Source organism: Rhinopithecus roxellana, chromosome 8 (assembly GCF_007565055.1).
Source record: "Rhinopithecus roxellana isolate Shanxi Qingling chromosome 8, ASM756505v1, whole genome shotgun sequence".
NCBI classification, from domain to species: Eukaryota; Metazoa; Chordata; class Mammalia; order Primates; family Cercopithecidae; genus Rhinopithecus; species Rhinopithecus roxellana.
Genome location: NC_044556.1, coordinates 80,455,191 through 80,477,250, shown reverse-complemented (window position 1 = coordinate 80,477,250; position 22,060 = coordinate 80,455,191). Strand labels below are relative to the sequence as shown.

The window sequence follows — 22,060 nt, the reverse complement described above, 5'->3', positions numbered from 1 at the left end:
ACACTATACCTACTTCAAAGTGATAACGTAAGATTTAGATGAAGTAATATCTCAGAGGGAAGATCTTGAACTTGGAAGTCAAACAGATCTGAATTTAAAATTTATTATGCTACCTCTGGGCTACTGCATTCTCACCTGAAAGAAGGGAATGATAATATCTGTCTTTGAAAGTTTGTTTGAATTTTTAAAGATAGGGTTTGTTAAATTATCTGGCACAAAGAAAATATACAATTCACGATAACTATTATTAGGAGATGAAAGTGACTGCCCATAACAGATGTTTAATAAATATTTCTACTACTTTTTAAATTACAAAGATTCCTGATCTGTAAGTCACAGTTTCCCGTTGTGTAACTTGTAGTGTCAATTCAGTCTTTTTGTGTCAATTTCCCATATATACAATGGGGATAATAATACTAGTCCTTTCTACCTTGCAGAGTTGCTGAAATAACTAAATGAGGCAGTACAAGTGAAAGCTCTTTGAAAACCACAGGGTAGTATTATTAATAGCTGTGCTAATACTCATAATAATTTTAACAGTACAGATAAATCTGGCATTAATTTAACAATGGACCTTCTTACTGAGGATATTACAATGATGTATTTTCAGAATAGAAACTTCCCTATGATTTGGCAAGTATATGGAAATAACTTCTGAAAGGATGCCAAGGTTGGAATATCCTCAGCTGTGTGTGGTTTCCAGCGATAGGATGTGAAACCATTCTACCTTGCAAAGATGATTATTACTTTATTTTAACATTCATCAATTTCTTCATGTTTTGAATATTTGCCAACTTATTTTCTAGAAATGTTGAACTATTTCTACGAAGAGAGGAGAGATATTGTATTTTAGCTGCATCAAATGATTATCATTATGTTTAAGCTCATCAACAGCAGATAATCCATCTATTAAAAAATAAGGAATTTTAAGATAAAGCTCTTCATTGTTTCAATAGCATGATACTTCATTTGGCTTAAAATAACAGAGCTTTATTTATTGGTGCCTTTTACTTGTTTTAAAGATGCTTTTTTTTTTAAACAGATTGAATCCTAAGAGGATTATAGTGTACAATTATTTATAGCAAGTTTTTAAAAAGCAGAAGTAGATATTATTTAAATAGTAATTCCAGCTGGTTAAATAAAGCATACCAAAAAAATTCACGTATTTTCTGTATCCTAAGAGCATAAAGGCCCGATTATACATGAAATTTTGATATTAGCATAACATTTTGCAACTTAAAAATCAAATTGACTTTCTTTTTCTGCAATGTTGTATTGCGAACACTGAATGTGTACAATGTAGTATGTAGTATGAACCTACTTTATGTAGTGTTAGTACCTATATAATTTTTGGAGCTCTTGAAATTGTTAATGTTTGCTGACTTTACTTGACTTGAAATATACATACTTTAGTAGGTCAAGTGAGGAATGAAATCAAGATAAAAAGTGCAGTATCTTCATCAAGTACCAAGAGATGAATAATGCAAACATTAGCCAAACTGTCAAGCATTTAAATTACCATTCTACAAGGAAATTTCCCAACCTCTTCTTTCTGTTAAACATGTTTTTCTAGCTGGGCTCCATGAGCATACATGTATTTAACTTCAATGATTTCCCTTCAGACCACTGAAAACTCTTTTATTGTTTTTACCACTGCAACAGGTTAAAGGCTGGAAAGAGCCCCATGCAGGATTTCCCCCCTTTGGCTATACCTACACAACATTAATTTCTGGCACTTGATACCAGCTTCATCATGTTCTCACCCTTGAACAATTTTCAGCATTGTAGCACTATTAGAAGTAACACATATGTTGGCACAGGTCACTGCAATATCACTCCAAAACAGTGAGCTAATTTAATAGTATTGAAAGAGTATTCTAAAAATTGAGAAATTTAGGTGGGAAATAAGTCAGGTTAAGCTCTGAATTTGGGACTCAGACTTGTTTAAGAACTACTGTTGTATACAACTATCTGAAAAGCAATGCTGAGGCAGCAGATTATTACCAATTCGTAGAAAACATGTTTACCCCCCTCAGTTATGCTCCCAGTTACTGGCAGAGACTGATATTTAAGTAGACAATTTCAAAAACAATGTGGTAAACCCTAAGAAATTCGGTGTGTGCAGTACACAGTAGGGGCAAAGAGATGGGAACCCAATTCAGATAAAGGGATCCAGAATGCCATCATGATGATGGGTCATCAGGGCAGACTTGCAGGATGACTAAGAACTGTTAGATGTTAGTTCACTGCAACACATAATAAACATTTTAAGGTTTATGTAATTAATTATGCATGTCCACATACCTGAAAAGGGAAGGATATGCTTCGAAAATATTGACAAAAATAATTAAAATTCTTTATGAAAGTCTCATTGTAAATATTTAGTTTTACGTGTCTAATTTGTAGTTTTGTGCGTCGAGTGTAGCATTTATTAGCTCAGTATACAGGGAATATATTTGGAGTTTTACAGTGGGTTCTCTGAGCAAAGTCTAGATTTAGTAACGTATTGATCTTCCCTGGTCCCTTTTATTTCATATTAATTTACTTAATCTATGTCTTCTCCTGAAATGTTTAAATCATTGTATTTCTGTTGATAAATTTTTAGATGAATTCCAGTCCTAATGATGATGGGGGTCATCGCTTACTATTGTCACTTAATGGCCTTGGGGATATCAGTCATTTTGACAGTTGAATAGTGAGTGTTGATTTTTTTTTTTTTTTTCCTGTGGGGCTTTTGGGATTAAGGTTTGAACTCAGCCTCTGGATGACAATAGTTACTAAATGATCATTCTGACCTCATCTTCTTTACTTAAATACCTCAAATGTTAACAACAATGTCAATAAAAATGATGTCAGTTCTAAAGGGGAAGTAAGTTTTGAGTAGTAGTCTATATCACAATCAGCAAAACCAATAATGGCAGAACATTCCCACTCATAAGCTAAGGTTATTTGAAGTTCATGTCTTTTATTTCAGTCCAAACTTTAAATATTTTCTGTTAATTGGTAATAGTAATACTCCTTTTCCAAGAAGTGCAATGTTTCTTATAACATTCTTAGCCTCTTGTCTGTTGAGGGAGTTCAAGTCACAAATTATTTAATGCAGAATTAGTAACCTCAAACATTTCTGATCCAGCTTCATCTTAACCTTTCAATTAAAACGTCTGATGTGGAAAATCAATAGCTGCAGTTACATAATCTGTAGCCTTTCATGAGAGTGAAGATGGTGCAATTATGACTAAGTCAGATGTATAATCATTTCTTTATATCCTAACTAAAGTTAGAAAGCTAAACTTGGAGCACTGCTTTAGAAATTGCTTTGCTCCTTACACACTTTTAAGACTTTTTAAATAAAAAGGCTTTCCTACTAATTAATCATTTCTTGCTTTGAAGTTTCATATTCCTTCTAGTTACTAGTAGGACAAACCTTAAACAAAATAAATAAAAGTGAAATTTGACTTTGTAGCTCCTTTACCTCTTTTAATTTCCCTTCTTTCCCTGTGATTTTTATATCCTAGGACTGGATTATACTCTTTCAAAGCTATTACTCTCAAATAGCTAACAACTAGCCCTTTTTACCATTAAGTTTATAGTAATTTTTCTAAAAGGTATTTGCATTTGAACAGATCTTGAAGACCTAATAAATATCTAATGGAGGAAATACAGATAATATCGTAAGAGATTGTGGGTAGAAGGCATCATCTAGATATTCTCCAAATCATTCCAAATTGGAAGACATCATATTTGAAGTACTTCAATTGTATGATTCTCTTTCTCTCCCTGTAGGCATCTCTGAAGCTTTCTCAAACTCTCTCTTATATCCCTTTAGCATTTCTGCAGTGAATAAGTGTAGTTCGAACCTCACGTTCTTCATTAAGAAATTGTGTGACTTTTGGAATTTTGCTCTACATCTCTAAACTTCAGTTTTGTCATTTTAAAAATAGAGATACAGAATTTATGTCATGGGGTTGTTGTAAAGATTCCATGGATGGCAAATGGAGTTATTGCCGATGACCTTCAGAGAAGCCAGGTTGAATGCACCTCGGATTGCTTACATAAAATGATTAAAAGGGGAGTATTTATCCTCTGGCCCAGGTCTCCAATTAGCTGAGATTAGAAATGTTAAACTCCTTGCACTTCCAGCTTTGCACATATGTCAGTTCACATGTCTGCGTGGGTTCCCATAGGTATTCCAAAATATAGCAGTAGAGAAGGTCTAAGCAGAGAAACCTGAAAAGGCATATGATTGATAGACCCAAAAAAAAAAAAAAATTCCTATTAGGTTATATCAGCACAGCTCATTGCCAAGAATAAGTATGTGGGCCAAGGGTATGTCAGGCAGAGCTCAAAGGTGCTCGATAAACCCCCTTCTTCTCCTGGCTGGGGACCTGTCATGCCTCACTGCCAAAGCTTCACCACTTGTGATATTTTTAATATTAATAACATATGTACTCCATATGAAAATAACAAAGCAACTTGAGCTATTAAATAAACACCTTTCACAATTACCTACTTAAATAAGGTTAGAGATTCAAGATATGGGAGAGAGTTCAAAAAAGTAGTTCGAAATCTTATAAGTTTAAGGTAGTGTGAAGACTCATATTAATTGCCTATATTCAAATTAATAATCTTCCTTCTTCAATTTACAAACTGTTGGTTTGGTGGTAGCTTCTTAATCTGATTTAGCCTGGATTTCCTCCTCTCTGAGAATTGGGAAATTACATTTTTGTTGTGCAGGTATTAGCCCCTTAAAACATTAACTGTATGTGTAAAGCTCATTGCTTTCTTTTTACTGTAACTGTTCAATTGACATTTGTTATCCTTCTGACAATCTTGGGGATTGTTGTGAGGTTAAACTTGGGTAGCATGTAGAGACCCAGAGTATGTTAATTTCACTTGTTTTTTTCCCCACTGTATTATAGTTAAATAGGTAGCTATGCTATCACAATCCTTAAAGTAAGTCCCTTTCTTACTTCCTAAAATCAAGTAAGGGGCCCAAGCAGTTTCAGTCATTTATCTGTTTTGCCTCACCGCTGAATTTACAATGTGGCCTCGACTCAGAGTCTCAATTTTAATGTTGCTCTTCTGGTATTGACTCTTCATTTTAAATTATCATTATTTTTTTCTGTGTAAGTTAAAAATCTCATTTTAATATTCTGCTACCCTTCCTTCCTATTTTCTAGTGTCCTTTTCTAAATATAATCATATTTATCTTAAGTTACGGAAGATCATGCCTTTGCCCTACCAGATGTTTGCTTCCATTTTGTTCAAAAGATACCCGCTGAGCTCCTTAGTAAATCATTGACTAGATTTACAATGGTTTTACACACAGAGTAGCTATGTGTGAAATCATAACGAGATTCATAAAATATTACCATTGAGTCACTATGCCATTGTGCCGTTTTCCTTTCAAATATTTTAACGTTACAATGCTAATAACTATTGTGTGAACATCCTCTCTGGATTGTGATTAAAAAAATGCTCACTAAAATCCTAAGTTTCCCAAAAGAATCACTGAATCTTAGTTTTACCAATGGCTCTATTTCAGAAGCTTTAAATATAGCTGTTATGTAATCTGGAAATAGTAGTGATTTCTATCAGGGATTTAGGCATAGCTTCACTCCCTCATCAAAAAGAATTTTAAACTACTAATTCTTCATTGTGCTATTTTAGGATCTGTACAAAGAGAATTATTTAAATAAAATCCCAACCCCTCAGGACTTTATAATCTAAGAAAGTACTGCCAAGGAGAAACATAAAAAGACATGCAAAACATTAACCCAAGAAGAAAACCAGGAAATTGACACAGCTAATCATGATTTTAAGTATATTTTATGTATACAGCATACATTTTTCAGTTCATGTTGATAAGCTTTTGAGGACAGAAGGCCGAATTTATACTCTTTACAGTATATTTAGAAAGTAGTTTTTTTTTCTTTCTTTTTTTTTTTTTTTTTTAATTGAGACAGAGTGTCACTCTGTCGCCCAGGCTGGAGTGCAGCGGCACAATCTCCGCTTACTGCAAGCTCCGCCTCCGGGTTCACGCCATTTTCCTGCCTCAGCCTCCCGAGTAGCTGGGACTACAGGCGTTCACCACCAGGCCTGGTTAATTTTTGTATTTTTAGTGGAGATGGTGTTTCAGCATGTTAGCCAGGATGGTCTTGATCTCTCCTGACCTTGTGATCCATACGCCTCGGCCTCCCAAAGTGCTGGGATTAAGGGCGTGAGCCACCGCGCCCGGTCGAGAATGTGCTTTTTAACATGATACTGGATAAACATCTTGTGATGATGAAGAGGATTATTTAACTGTAAAGCTGAAGCTTCTCTGAGACAAGGGATATGAAGAAGGAGAAGAAGGAAGGCAGGAGGAGGAAAATGGAGGGGAAAGGTGAGGAGGAGGAAAAATAGCCTTAATATTATAAATCAAGGTGAGATGTGGTCTAGCTGTGCTTATATGGTACATTGAAGATTTTTGGATGAGTCTATAGCTTACCTGGACACCAAATCTGCCTTGAAAGATAGCTTTCTAGCTTAGAAATCTTAATATTTTTCAAACCAGTATACACCCTTTTGATTATAAACATTTTTAATGTCCCCAAAAGCAATTCTTTCCATAAATAAACCTCCCAGCCTACACACAAAAATAACATGGCTTACCAGCATCGAAATTTAAAAACTCATTATAACTATCTAACTGTAATATAATTGAGAAATATATGACAAGTAATTATAATGGAATAATACGCATTTCAATATTTAAAATATATAATTAAGTAATTAGGTGCTCACACTTATATGCAGAATAACTGTAAATGTGAGAGTTTCAAATGAAGATTAATGAAGTGTGTGGTATGGGTAATTCGCATATTGTTGCTAACAGAACACACTAAATTTGTTCATAGACAATTTTTAAAATTGTGAACTAGTCTTTCTTAAGTTCCAACCCAAACAGAATACAATGTATCTTCCCTCAATTTACATGATGAATATATTCATGGAAAACTCAGTGTATATTATAAGCCTGCCCAAACACTTTTCATTTGTGCAAAAAATGTTATTTATAGGATCAAATTACAAATAGAATTTTTGCACGTATGAATGTCTCCTGAAGCATTTGAATGTCTTGAGGGATACAGGAGATTTTTGTTTTTTCTATCTGAGGCTGTCCTTAGATCTACAATACCTGTGGCCTCTCTGTGTGTTAGCCCTCAGAATGACTGAGTGGTTTCTCAGAGATGTCCAAGTGGCAGCAGAGAAGCCCCACGCAGAGTGAAAAATGTATTGTACAACTGAGTGGAGACAGGAAATTCATAGCAACAGCTAAAGAAAGAAGGTAAGCAAAGTGAAAGGGGGACACAAAAATATAAAGGTAGGATATACCTTTATGTTCACTTCCTGTGACTACTGTAACAAATTATCACAAGCTTAGTGGGTTAAAATAACAGAAATTTATTCTCTTATAGTTCTGGAACCGAAAGTCTGCAATCCAGGGGACAGCATGACCTCTAAACCCTCTGGGGTAAACTTTAGTTTTTGGCTGTTCCAGCTTTCTGGTGGCTCCGGGCATTCCTTGGCTTATGACAGAATCACTCTAATCTCTGCTTTGGGTCACACTGGCTCTTCCTCTTCTCTGTGTGGCTGCCTACCTTTATATCTCTTATAAGAATATTTATCACTGGGTTTAGGGCCCATCTGGGTAATCCAGGATCGTTTCATCTCAAGATATTTAACTTAATTACATCTCCAAATACCCTTTTTCCAAATAAAGTTCCAGGGTCTAGGACATGTACCTGCCTTTTAGGGGGTCACCACTTAACCCACTTCCATTCCAGGCTGTGACTTTCTTATGCCTCATTGTGACAACCAAAAACACTCCTACAAATATTCGAAATGCATCTGTGTGTGCAGAATTGCTCCATTGAGAACCACCTGGTCTGCCTAGTTTTTCAGTTTACACCCTTCCTTCCAATAAAAGGTGTGAAGTATTCAAGAGCTTCTAGCACATATAATTTATTCTCCCCCACTGTTTACTAATTGGGTTTAGATTGTTCCTCATAATACTTTGCCTTTGTTCTTTTAGTTATAGACATTTTTCCTACTATTGACATATGGCATAATCAAGAACAATATGGCTGTTGAGAAAGGATTTAATTCCTCCTACTAAGATGTTATCCCCCATTTTACTGGTCAAATCACTTAAACTGTCTATGACTCATTTCTCACATCTGTAAAATGAGGATATAAGTTTTTTCCTCAGGCATGTGCTATCATTAAATGAAATTATGGAGGCGAATCCATTTGTAACACATAAAACACAATGTAAAAATAAAGTGTATTTGTTACAGTTTGGATTGTATCTACATATTTAGTGAGGAAAAAATTCTAAATATATGACTTTTGCAAATATTAACTACTATATCTCCATTTAACATTTTTCACAATTAACATGTTTTGGGGATGCATATAGATAATAATATGTGAGTAGAGGTTAATAGGTGTGTAGAAAATTTAATTTGAACTGGAAAAAATTATACATGTTTTCGTATTACTTCCAAGTGTCCGAGTGATTATTTTAAGGGAAATAGAACTTTCTAAAGAATCCAAATACCTTTCTCCTTTTGCAAAAGAGAATCTTCTGAACTCAAAGTAGGTAACCATGAAATATCCCAGACTGATTAGCAACTTTTGTCTCTTCATTAGAAGTTAGCCTTAGAGCACACAGTATCCAAAAGAGCTTTGGCATTGCAGTAATGCCAATGACATGTGATGTTGAAAACAAATGAATATTTACAAATGTGCATGCAATTTGGAACATACCCTGACATCATCTCCTTCCCCCCTTTGCTATCCCTACCTGGTGTCCTGGGTTGCTTCTGCAATTCTGCTAATTAGCATCACAGAAACAGCTATCAAAGTCAGAGTGTCCTGGTTATTTTCCTCTACAGTCTGCACAGATAAGATCAAGTAAGGTCAAGCAGTCAGCAGGAGTGAGGCAGAGTTTTGAAACCAGCATCCCATTGTCTGCATTTAATACCACCTGGCTCTTCCAGGGCAGAGAATGGCATTGTCATCAAAATGGTTTTGTATATAAATAGTCCTAATAATTGATGAGTGATTGGTGTTTGTATATGTGAGTTGTGTATTTTAAACATATTCCCTACAGAGATTAAAACTTAAAAATTCCTTTTACTGCATGTAAATAATTATCCAAATATCTCATTCTGTTTATGATTTTTATCTGAATCCCATGGCAAAAAAAAAAATGCTAAAATCTCTGGTCTAAGAGCACATGCCATATAGTCACATTTACCTTGTAACTCAATTTTAATCTTTTTTATTGTCACAGAGAACAGTTAGAAAATTAAATATTTTAATTTCAAAATTAAGTGCTTATGAAAAATATGAAATGTAAATATGAAAAATAATGGTTGATTATCCTAATCAAAGACTTCTCCTAGGTTAGTTTGAGAGTAACATATACATATGTATGCATGCATGTTTGTGTATGTGTGCATATATGTATTCATATATATCATATTCAAAATGCTTGTATGTAAATGATTCATACATATATGTATAAAATCTGGTCACTGATGGTGATAATCAACTGAATGAGTCTAGCTGTCAGATTTCCAAATGATTGTGGTAGTTTTCCATTTCATTTTAGCTTTTGTCAAGACTGTGTAATCTTCATTTACAGACTGCCATTGCTTGGGATAAAAGAGTGATACTTGCTCTACATTTGTGGGCACTGGAAAATCTTAGGTTCTTCCATGGTTTTATTGTTTTGTTTTCAAATATGACAGAACTTACATATAATTATAAAAAGATTATTTAGCTAAATTCAAAGGAAATTAAGTCCTTGACCATTTATCTTTCTAATCATGGAAATCAGTTTAGCTTCATTGGGCCTTAGTTTTCTTACATGTACAATGAGGGCATTAAAATAAATTATTTCTAAGATAACCTTTTTGGTAACATAAAATACATGAAATAGAATATGAGAATACTATTCAAGAGGCAATGCACAGTTGAAAATATTGAGACATACCACTTTTTTTCAGATATTTGCATTTTCTTGCTGTGTCTAGGCATAAAATTAAACTTAGATCTGTGTCATTTGTAAATAGATATTTGTTCCAATTCAGTAATTTAGGAATGATATAAGAAATCAGAGTATTTTATAAGTATACTTATCACCAAAACATTAAAATTACTGGAGCTATAAAAGGCATTTCTCCAAGACTCTAGACTCTGGTTTCTATGGAATTGATTTATTAGTCAAGGAAACATCTTCAATTTGTGGAGAAAAAGATAGCTATTTCTTTCCTGGCTCCTCAAAAAGAAATCACTCAAAATTCAGCTCTATTACAGCTTTTCTTTAAAAAAGGAAGAGATGTGAGAAAATGAGTTTTCTCTCATCTTCACTGGTTACTAGTGATTTAACCAGATAGTAAAGAGAAAAGAAGCCCATACAAAGTTAATACCATAAGAGTAGATCATTTCCTGGTTGCATTGCTGAGAATTGTGGTTCTCTGCTTCAAGTCAGAGGCAGATTATTTTGGGTTTTGAATTATTCTTTCAACTTTAAAGGTAAATTTGGGCCAATCGGTGTGTGTTTTCATAGATGCTTGCTGCTGCCAGTAACTCTGCCTTGAAAACACTGACTGCAGCTGTGATTTCAGGCATTAATGACCAATCACAATTCTGAAAGCCAGTGATCACAATTTTTAAAGCGCCTTCCCCTTGTGATGTCATCTCAATTTCAGAGGCTTTATTTATTCCCTGGAAACTGGCTGTTAGCTTGATGAGCACTCCCCACTGAGAAATTTACTTTACAACTTCCTTAAATTTACAGGGGAACCCTTACAGAACAAATTGTAGGCTTCCTCCAAGAAGTAAATAGATCTAAACTAGAACAACTCTTTTGGCAATATAGCACCAGGATGAGTTAACAGTTTCTCACACCCAGTCTGGATACAGAGTATTAAATTACATTTGGCCTGACTCCATCATTGAGTGTATCCTAAGTGATATTTTTATTCAATAGCTGCTTTTAATGAGATTTTGATGTTTCAGGAAGTTTCATTGAGTCAATTGCAATCCAATGAATGTTTCTGTGTCTTCACATTACTCTCACTGTTTCAAAACTGGGGGAGGTGTTTTCTTGCACAGTTACGTTAGAGTTTTGCAATATGGATAGAGGCATGGTATTGACTGTCCAAGAATGTACACAGAAGTAAAAGTAGCTAGCTGATTGAAGACTTACTAATGAAAAACAAAAACTAAGAAATACACAAAATATATGTTCTGATGAGTAACATCCATCAAATCCTTTTTTGCCACAACCTCACTACCAAAACCTTCTTTCAGAAATTTTCGAAAGGTTCCTTTTATCTTACCCTACAGCAATAATTTTTGACCAATAACTCTTCAGGCCTTACCAGTTTCTACCTTCTATTGTGCCCAAAGATTACAAGTTTTATGTGTCTACCACATGCTGATAGGGAGTTATCTGAGACATTAGCTGGGCATTGGTTTTGTTGTGATTGTGGGGAGTAGAGGTAAACAGGTGGGAGGAGAATTCATCTCAGCATTTTATTTTTTCTGGATGGCTGCTTTTCATAAATGTAAGAGTTATTCTCAGTGATAGGGAGAAAGTTGCTTGCCTTGATTTGTTTGCCATCAATTTTCTCCTTCCAGGAAGAAAATTTCTTTGGAAAACAGTCATTTGTCATCATTGAATTGTATTGCTGGCCACCAGCTTTTTGGAATTCTGTTCACAGCGTGGTGTATGGCAGTTTTCATGTATTTATCAACCACTTATTCAAGTGCTCAAACAGGCTTAGCTTCCCTCCACATATTAAAGGATAAACAATATATTCCAAGTTACTTAAAAGTTAGATATTGACAAACTCATTCTCATCCACTCTTTCTGTAGAATTATGGACCGTGTGTCAGGCTAGCACTAGCAGCTGCATCTTCAGAAATGAAAAATGGAACTTCTCTCTCTTCCTCCACCCTACTAAATGTTACAAATAACTTCTGACTCGTTCCTAAAATAAAGTCAAGATATTTTTTCCTCCTGCCTGACATGATTAGTTTTTGGAGTTCTGTTCCAATTTACCCTGACCATATCCTCTCCCATCTTCAATCATTCAAGAACATTTCCTTTTAACTTCTTCCATTTATTTTTTGATGATCTTAAACAGTTTCTTCAAGTAAGTGTGTTATTGTGGGCTATTCGATATGAAGAACTATAACTTGGCAAACTGTAATGATGACTGAGTCAACAAAAAATTCCTCACAATTGCCCATATTCTCTAATAAATAATAGTTGTTACAGAACAGGCAAGGTTTGAAAAAGTTTGGTTTTGTTAAAATAAAGGGATACATTGTTCCTGTATCCAAAGCCCTCTGAATAGAAAAGTAATAAAAATTACTTTGTTAATAAATGTAGAGGTATCCAACATCATATTAATAAATCAAGCACAATCACATTTCCTTATTGTAACCAGTCATTTAAAAATAATACCTAAAATAATATATTGCCACGTATAAGTATTATAATGGTAAAAAAAATCTTTTTATCTGCTTAAAATATCACAATGTTTTGTTTCAAATCTTTTTTCAGATATCAAATTTCCTTAAGAAGGACATGCTTTGAAATATATAAAACTATATTTTTACAAAATAGTTTCAAGGAATATTTTTCTTTGATAGGACATGCAAGAAGCATAGATTTTAGCTGAATCTGTAAAAAAGCAGTTCGTAAGTGTCACTAATCATAAACAAAGCATAAAATAGCAAAAGCAATAAAAACTATATAGCATACAACCTTACTAAAGTCAATATTATAAACCTTACAAACTCAACAGTTAACATCATGCACGGACTAAAATTTCTGCCTATCTGTGGGTTTGGACCCTTAGCTCCATGACTGCAGCAACCCCAATTTCCACTCATTTTCCTTGGTATTAAATCTTTCTCTCAGGCAGAACTATGTCTAATTAACCTTTAAATATCCTGAGTTTATCACAATGGCATCAGTTTGACATATAAATACTTTTGAAGGAATGAAACTCCTCTCTTAACACAGTTCTTCATTCTCTTCTACATAACAATTGTCTTTGTTCTTGTGTTGCCCAAGCCCTTGCTTATTCCTTGTGCTTCCAATTAGCCACTCTCTTTGGGCTTCCCTTCTGTTCCACTCAGACTGGACTCCAGTGTCAGTCATTTAAAACACACGTCAACTCTCACCTTGGAATTTTCTTTTCCCGGCCCTTCTATAATGCTTGTTTGCAAGTCATGAAATTATCTACTATCTTTGTTGTCAAATTCTGGAAGTACTCACAAAACCACACTAAATACAACACATTAGAAAGCCAAGCTGTCAAGTGGATTTCCACTGCTGCTGGAGAATCCCCTTTATCCTTCATGCAGTGGTGAATCTTCATATTTCAATCCACTCACCCAGCAAGGTGGTCAAGCGTATGGGCTTGGGAGCCAATCTTAGTTTGATTCACAGATATAACTCTCACTGACAGCCTTGAACAAGTTCCGTTCTCTAATGATACAATTTCCTACATTTAAAATGGGGATATTTATAGTACATAATCCATGGAGCAGTTGGAAACATTAAATGAGGTAGTACATGTACGCTATTAAGCACAGTTCCTGGAAAATAGTAACCCCTAAACAAATAGTAGCTCTTTTTAAATTGATTACTGCAGTTAGAACCAACCAAGTGGTGTTTGTTTAACATATCAATTATTTCTAGAACTTCCACTTCTTTTTTTTGTATACCTGACTGAGACCTTCTTTCTTATAAACATTTCTCTTTTAATGTGTACTTTTAGTCCCCTGACTATTCTAAATTTCCTAGTTCCTCTTAGTTTCATTTCCATCTTTAATGTCTCCCTCTCTACGACTTAGTTCCTTCCCTTTCGGGTGGCAAACATGCTCAATTTCTTCATTTCCTCTGTGTGATGCTACTATTCCAAGCTTCCACACCATCTGTCCCCCTGCCTTGCTGCCAAACTTATGGAAATAGATCATATCTTGATGTCACCACTTTCTCAGAAGTACTTACTTCTCAAATTTAACCATTATAATCAGGATTCAGTGTGGACTTATTCTATTGAATAGATCTTTTGAATATTATTTTGAAATTATTCTCTCCAAACTATGGTTGGCCTCCACCAACCATGCCCTCCTTCTTGCACTCCCTCCCCATTTGGCTTCCATATCATACAATCATCATTCACCTCTCTTTTTTTTATAGCTATTTGGAAATTTATTCCTTTTCTATTTCTAGTTCTATCTCCCCTTCCTCCTTTCACCTTTTATTAGTAATATCTCTCATCAAAGACAAGTTCTGTTTTTAACCCTGTTGCTCTCTAATAATTTCGTTCATTCTGAAGTTTTTTTATCTCATCTCTATGCAGATGATTCTTGAATATGAAATTCTAATTATGACCTCACTTCTGAATTTGTAACTCAAAATTTAAATTGAATGTTTAACCTCTCAACTTTGATTTACCTGTAGCATTTAAATCAAATCAGAAAATACCAATTTATTGTACCTATTATTTTTCCACTTACTCTCCTGTTTCTATTGAAGTACCACTGCTCTCCCAGTTGAAATTTAGTAGTCATCTTTAACACCATCCTTTGCCATTGCCCCCATAGTCAATTATCTATCAGGTCTAGAAGTCACCATATAATTCTCACGTCTACATTCTTCTTCACTCATACTTCCTTTATTCTAGTTCAGGCTCTTATTAGTCCTTGCTGGACTTTTTCGATAGCATCCTAGTTGGTATTTCTGTTTCTAATCTACTTCCTTTTCCATTTTCCATTTTGCTGATGATGTCCCTAGCCATCTTGAAAACGTTCAGACCCGTATAAGTCCAGACTCTTATTCCTGTAGTATTATTCTCTATCTCACCATTCCAGCTCTAAATCTCTATACCCATATGTAAGGACATCCCATGTTCTATGTACAGTACTCATTCTTTCTCAAATGCTTGTCTCATTTGATTATCTCTACTATTTTCTCTGAGATTTTTGTCTCCATCTGAAATTCTACTTTTTCCTATATGATTGATAAAATTCTATGTATTTTTCAAGACCCACTCAGACACAATTTTTCTGAAGTCTTTCCCTGGTTCTTCCAACTGTACAACAGCTGTTTATTTTGCATGTCCCAAACTATGTAAACTTCTTAGAATATTCCCTGCCTGTCTTAGCCAGTATTAGTCTTAACCAGTTTGTTAAGTGAGGAAATCTCATTTGTCTTTGTAACTCTCATACCATATAGTAGGCTCTGAGGAAAAATAATAAATTACATTATTGATATTGACTTATTACTAGGAATATTATTAAAGATAAATAGAAAGGTCATAGAGAATCCAAAAATAAGGGAATCAATTGCTGCATTTCACCCTACTTTTGAACAGGTTTAACAATTTATTTAAATATAGGCACCCACTTCTGAAAGGAATTTCTAAATTTGCAGTAAATCTGTAAAGTTAATATTTTAGGACATTCCCAAAATAGATTCCATTAATCTTTATCCTCAATCCACTTTAGCCACCCATTTTCCTGTCTCATTCTGGCCTTGCCACCTCAAATATCCTTTACATCTCAATCATAGTATCATATCCCAAATTCAACTCTTTCACCTATTTTTTTTACTTTATTTAGCTTTCCTATTTCAAGCGAAGATCTTGTAATTTCTTGTGACAATTCAACTTCCACTACCTTACCTAAAATTCTAGGGTCAAGATATGACAGAGAAGAGTTCCTTAAGTGTTGTAGGAAGTCAGGGACCCTGAATGGAGGGACCGACTGGAGCCGAGGCAGAAGAACATAAATTGTGAAGATTTCATGGACATTTATCAGTTCCCAAAATTAATACTTTTATAATTTCTTACACCTGTCTTAGCTGCAATCTCTGAACATAAATTGTTAAGATTTCATGGACATTTATCACTTCACTAATAATACTCTTATAATTTATTATGCTTGTCTTTACTTTAATCTCTTAATCCATTGTCTTTGTAAGCTGAGAATGTATGTCACCTCAGGACCACTATTGCAAAAATTGATTGTAAAACGTGTGTTTGAACAATATGAAATCAGTGCACCCTGAAAAAGAACAGAATAACAGCGATTTTCAGGGAATGAGGGAAGATAACTATAAGGTCTGACTGCTTGCAGCGTAGGGCAGAATAGAGCCATATTTTTCTTCTTGCGGAAAGCCTATAAATGGATGTGCAAGTAGGAGAAATATTGCTGAATTATTTTCCCAGCAAGGAATAACCCTGGGGAAGGAATACGGGGAGGTCTATAGACAGCTGCTTTGGGAGAGACTGTCTTATGCGGTTGAGATAAGGACTGAAATACACCCTGGTCTCCTGCAGTACCATCAGGCTTACTAGGATTGGGAAATTCCAGCCTGGTAAATGCTAGCCAGACTGGTTCTCTGCTCTCGAACCCTGTTTCCTGTTAAGATGTTTATCAAGACAATACATACACAGTGGGACATAGACTCTCATCAACACAGCAGGACATAGACCCTCATCAGTAATTCTAATTTTGCCTTCGCCTGTGATCTTTATCGCCTTTTGAAGCATGTATCCTTGCGACCTACTCCCTGTTCGTACACCCCCTCCCCTTTTTAAATCCCTAATAAAAACTTGCTGGTTTTGCAGCTCAGGGTCATCATCATGGTCCTACCAATATGTGATGTCACCCCCGGAGGCCCAGGTGTAAAATTTCTCTCTTTGTACTCTTTCTCTTTATTTCTCAGACCAGCCGACACTTAGGGAAAATAGAAAAGAATCTAAGTTGAAATATTGGGGACTGGTTCCCTCAATACTTAAGAAGCTGAAATTAGAACAAAGAAATAACATTACAAGAAGCTAACATTAGAACAAAGAGCTGACATGAGAATAAAGAATGAAGTTAAATAAGTAACTTATGTGTTAAATGTTAAATTAAAAAATATAAATACATTTTCAAGTTTAAATTATTTGTTTACATTTTAAACTTATCAATGTATTTCTTCAATCCATTTTTATTGAAAATTCAAACCATTTTGTTTTTTCTAACAATTCAAATTATTCTTGCATAAGTATGTTTAGAATTTTTTGTCTTTCTAGTTATTTTGGGGAGGAAATTCCTATAGATTGAATTTATGAGATAAAAGGCCTGCAATTCATATGTCAAATGTTTATCAGCAACTAACACATGTTAATTGCTATGGTAGGCAATTTCTACATTATCTCCCAAATTCCTACTTCCTTGTATTTATGCCCTTGTGGAATCCTACCTGCTTGAATATGGGAGTCCACCTAGTAACTCCCTTTTATGAATAGAATATGCAAAGGTGATAAAATTATGCCTTAAATATTAGTTTCAAAGACACTTTTGCTACAGTCTTGCCCCTCGTCTTTGTCTTTCATCTGCTCTTATTCTCCCTTTTGCTTGCCAGGAGGGAAACAAGCTATCATATTGTGAGCTTCCCTAGGGAGAGGCCTACATAGCAAGAAACTAAGGGCAGCCTCTGGCCGGTAGCCAATGAAAAAAATGACACCTCAGTCCCCATCGGTGGGGAACTGAATTCTAGCAATAACCGTGTGATTGAGTTTAAAAGCAGATCTTTCCCCATTTGAACCTTCAGATATGATCACAACCCCAGTCCTGATTGTGATATTGTGAGAGACCTTAACGTAGAGCCGCCCAGCTGAGCTGTACCCAGATTCGTGACAAAGAAACTGTGAGATAATCAGTGTTTGTTGTTTAAAGAAAATAAGTTTGGGGTACTTTGTTACATAGCAATAAATACTTAATATCATTGCTTTTTTTCTCTGTACTCCATGGCACCTGTATAATGAATGAATGAATTGCTGAATAAGTGAATTAAATACGTGTTCAAGATTTTGTACTGCTGTCATTCAATTCTGTTTTGTTTGTTTGTTTGTTTTTGAGACACAGTCTTGCTCTGTCACCCAGGCTGGAGTGCAGTAACATGATCTTGGCTTACTGCAGTCTCTGCCTCCCAGGCTCGAGTGATTCTTTTTTTTTTTTTTTTTGAGACGGAGTCTCGCTCTGTCGCCCGGGCTGGAGTGCAGGGGCCGGATCTCAGCTCACTGCAAGCTCCGCCTCCCAGGTTTACGCCATTCTCCTGCCTCAGCCTCCCGAGTAGCTGGGACTACAGGCGCCCACCACCTCGCCCGGCTAGTTTTTTGTATTTTTTTTAGTAGAGACGGGGTTTCACCGTGTTCGAGTGATTCTTATGCCTCAGCCTCCTGAGTAGCTGGGACTACAGGCACACATCATGACACCTGATTAATCTTTGTATTTTTAGTGGAGACAGGGTTTAACCATGTTGGCCAGGCTGGTCTCAAACTCTTGGCCTCAAGTAATCCACCCACCTTGGCCTCCCAAAGTGCTGGAATTACAGGCATGAGCCACCATGCCCAGGCTCAGTTCTGCTTTTTATTTTATGGGAAATGCATACTTGCTGATATAAATTAGTTCCCCAAACTGCTCAATATTAAAGAGAAATGCCTAAATGTGGAGAAGTCAGGTCTGAACATAATTTAGAATTATGCTTAACCACCCACTATAATTTCAGAGTTTTGGTACACTTCACAATAAAGCTGTATGTGTTTGGAATCCATCAAAAAACAAATCCTGAATCTGCCACTTACTAGTTATATAATGTTGGGTGAGTTTCTCAGTCTTACTACATATTCTCAGTTTCCTGATCTGTCAAAAGGAGATTATGTTACTCAATTCAGATATTCCACTCAATATTATATTCTATATAATGTTTGCTCAAAAATATTCAGTTTTTTTATACTTATCCTTCTAAAACTGAAAATATGGGATAACTTCTCCAAAATACTTTTTATTCAGTAAGCTATAGATATTTCTATTGTAGGTAAATATTAGGGAAGGGTGAATTATTTCTTTTAAAAATTTTTCTTATCCCAATTCAAATAAATATAATAAATGTCTAGAAGGAAAATAAAATAAAATTTGCCTTCAGACACATAGTACCTCAAGCTAAGGGTCAATACTCAATCAAAACATAGTAATTGTTTATATGACTTATAAGAAATTTTGGAAAGTTGCTTTAGAAAAACGAAGTTTTGTTGTCGTTGTTGTTTATGATCTTACAAACTATACTTCTAAAAATAATCTTAAAAGTTCTATTTACTCTAGAAATCATGATTTTCCACTTTGCATCACGTGAGTTACTTGGATTATGTTAATCAATATCCTCAGCTATATATTCCAGATTAAATCAAATCTAGATTTATTTAATATTTTAATATAGAACAATGTTATTTACTGTTCTAAAAGTTGGTAAATTATAACTATTTCTAATATTATATTTAAACATTTAGTGTCGTGTCTCATAATGTATGGTTCATTACCCACATGAATTCTTGTGGTTGCAAACTGATTTTTTAAAAATATGCACTCTAGTCCCATTAATTTACAACTGGTTTTCACTCTTTTTTCACTTGAGGGCTATATTAGTAACTTCTCAAGAGAGTAAATAGAGATTATTATAATTTGGCATTCACAATCTAAAATTAGGGAGTAGAGTTCACTTAGCATTGCAATTTAGTGTTCTCCTGCCATGTAAAACTTAACCATTTTACAAAGCTCATTGTATACATACACAAATACAAATTGTTGGAATTCTAATAAATTTTAGAAAGAATATTTTGTTATAAGTACATTATAATTTCTGTCTTGTGTTGGTAATGGTATGTATTTTAAAATATTTTTATAGGCATGTATTTATTTTTAGCATAGTAGATAGTATTAATTTTGAACATGTATAATTCCTGCATAAACATTTTATTTCTTTCAATATTTTTCTTATCACAGATTATTTTTCTACAGGTAGTTGGTACATATGAAACACACACACCCCTGCAGTTACAAAATGTGAAGAAATTATCTAGATCAGGTTTTCCACATTGGCATTTATGAACATCCTAAGCTCCAAGAATACATTCTGGAAGTTTTATGACAGATTTTAAATTTCATATTCTGAATTTCAAAGATAAGCAAAAAAGGAATTAATCCAATCATGTTCTGGATCATTTTGTGAGCATCTTTTCTCCTAAGAATTTTATTGTTTTCCTTTACTTGTTGTTTCCCACTGCATTTGTTCTGAGCGAGAGTCAAATGAATTCAAGGAATGATATAAAACAAAAGTTATGCATCAGTTCTGAAAGAAAAGAGATCAGAAAATGGAGATATTGTATGGGTTAAGAGTGTGCAAGCACGCTAAATCGAAAAATAAAAATGTCCTGCACGACTGCAGTAAATATCAGATGCAAATTGTGAGTGCACGAACTGTGCCCACTCTTAGAACACATGAGCTTACTGCAGTTTTTAGTAACAAGTGCCAAGGTAAATGTGCATAATAACTACAATGACTTTCACAGTAATTCAAGGACAACACAACATTCTTAAAATTAAAAGATGAAATCAATAGCAACTGAAAATTAAAAGATACTAATACATCTTCATATTATTAAACACAACCTCGTCAGTTTAAATTCAGGAAAGCAGGTGCATGTGCCATGTTAATGTTATTAATTTAAAATGTATTATTTAACTGAAACTTTCTGGCATTTTTGCTATGTAAAGTAAAATGAATAATAAATTTATTCCTAATCTTTATACATATTTGTTGCATAACTTTGTACATGTATATTTTATTACATAAATCGTTATAAGCAAATAATATACATACTATTATTATTATTATTATTATTATTATTATATTACCTATGTTTTAAATGGATTATTTGGTAACTCTTCCATGAGAAATCCTGCTCTAGGCTTTAAAACTTTTCAAATACAAACCAAAGTAAGTAAAGAAAGTAATATATTTACCACAGGCATATACATACACATGCGTACACTGAAAATTTTACAAGTTTTTCATTTTCAGTGTAATATAAAAATTAAAAAATTCAATATGAGTTATTTTATTCTATTCTATTTCAATTTTAAGTCTGTTCATAGCCCATTAAATTAATTGAACATTAATTTAATGAATGTGAGTGAAGCCACACAATTTGTAAACCACTGCTTTGGAGACCTTGCCAAACAGTTCAACAGTCTTCACAGGCTATCTTGATATGGATCAAAGGTCCAAAAATGGGTTGAATATGAGAAGACTGAAGTTTCAAAAGCAGAAAAGGAAATTGTTAAAAGCTCTCATTGATGCACAAGATTAATATAAAATTCATGGAAAATGATTAATGAAACATGGAATTTAGGTGTATTTTAATATAATCGTGTGTGTGTGTGTGTGTGTGTGTGTGTGTGTGTGTGTGTGTGTATTCTTGAGCTTTACCAAGGTAGAATAGCACATAAGTCTAAGGTCAAAATCCCAGTTTAAAAGTAATTTTGTCAGAGTGTGCTGATATGCTTAACTTAGCTGTAGCAACAGAGATAAGTGGAGGTTTGGGATTCTAGTAGAGTGCAACAGAAAAAAGACAATAGATTGTAAACAAATAAACAAATAGAGGAATTTAGTCCAAAGCTATGGTAAAACTGATGGAGAACTAAGTCCCATTGCGGTTAGAAATAAAGGTTATACAACATGCACAAGGGCATAATGACCCTCAGAAAGGGTTTAAAAATAAACACGTTAAACCTAAGCCCATTTGTCTTATTTAGTCACTCAAATTCCAGCTGGCTTGAAAGTAGGCAGGGTATTTACATTTATTAGTATTATATTTATTCTCTTTATACAAGGTGAATAGCTCATTGCTGGGATCATGTCCCCTGTGTCCTAAGTGTTGTGAACCAAAGAAATCTCTCAGATGCTTCCATGCCACAAATAACATGCTTAAGCTCCATGTAGGGAAAATATTTCCAAACATGCTAATGGAAAGCTTAAAGAAGGAACCTGTCATTTCAATATATATAATTTGTGTTAAAGGTGCTTAAGGTTACACAGTTATAGAATGAATAGTTTAAATTACTGAAATACAATTACAATCTGTGTTAG

General features: G+C 34.4%; 1 protein-coding gene across 2 annotated transcripts in view; it reads left to right on the top strand.

Annotated features, from left to right (window-relative positions):
- OLFM3 (olfactomedin 3) overlaps positions 1 to 22,060 on the top strand; it is a 207,082-nt gene that overhangs the window by 95,389 nt on the left and 89,633 nt on the right. The window lies entirely within an intron of this gene.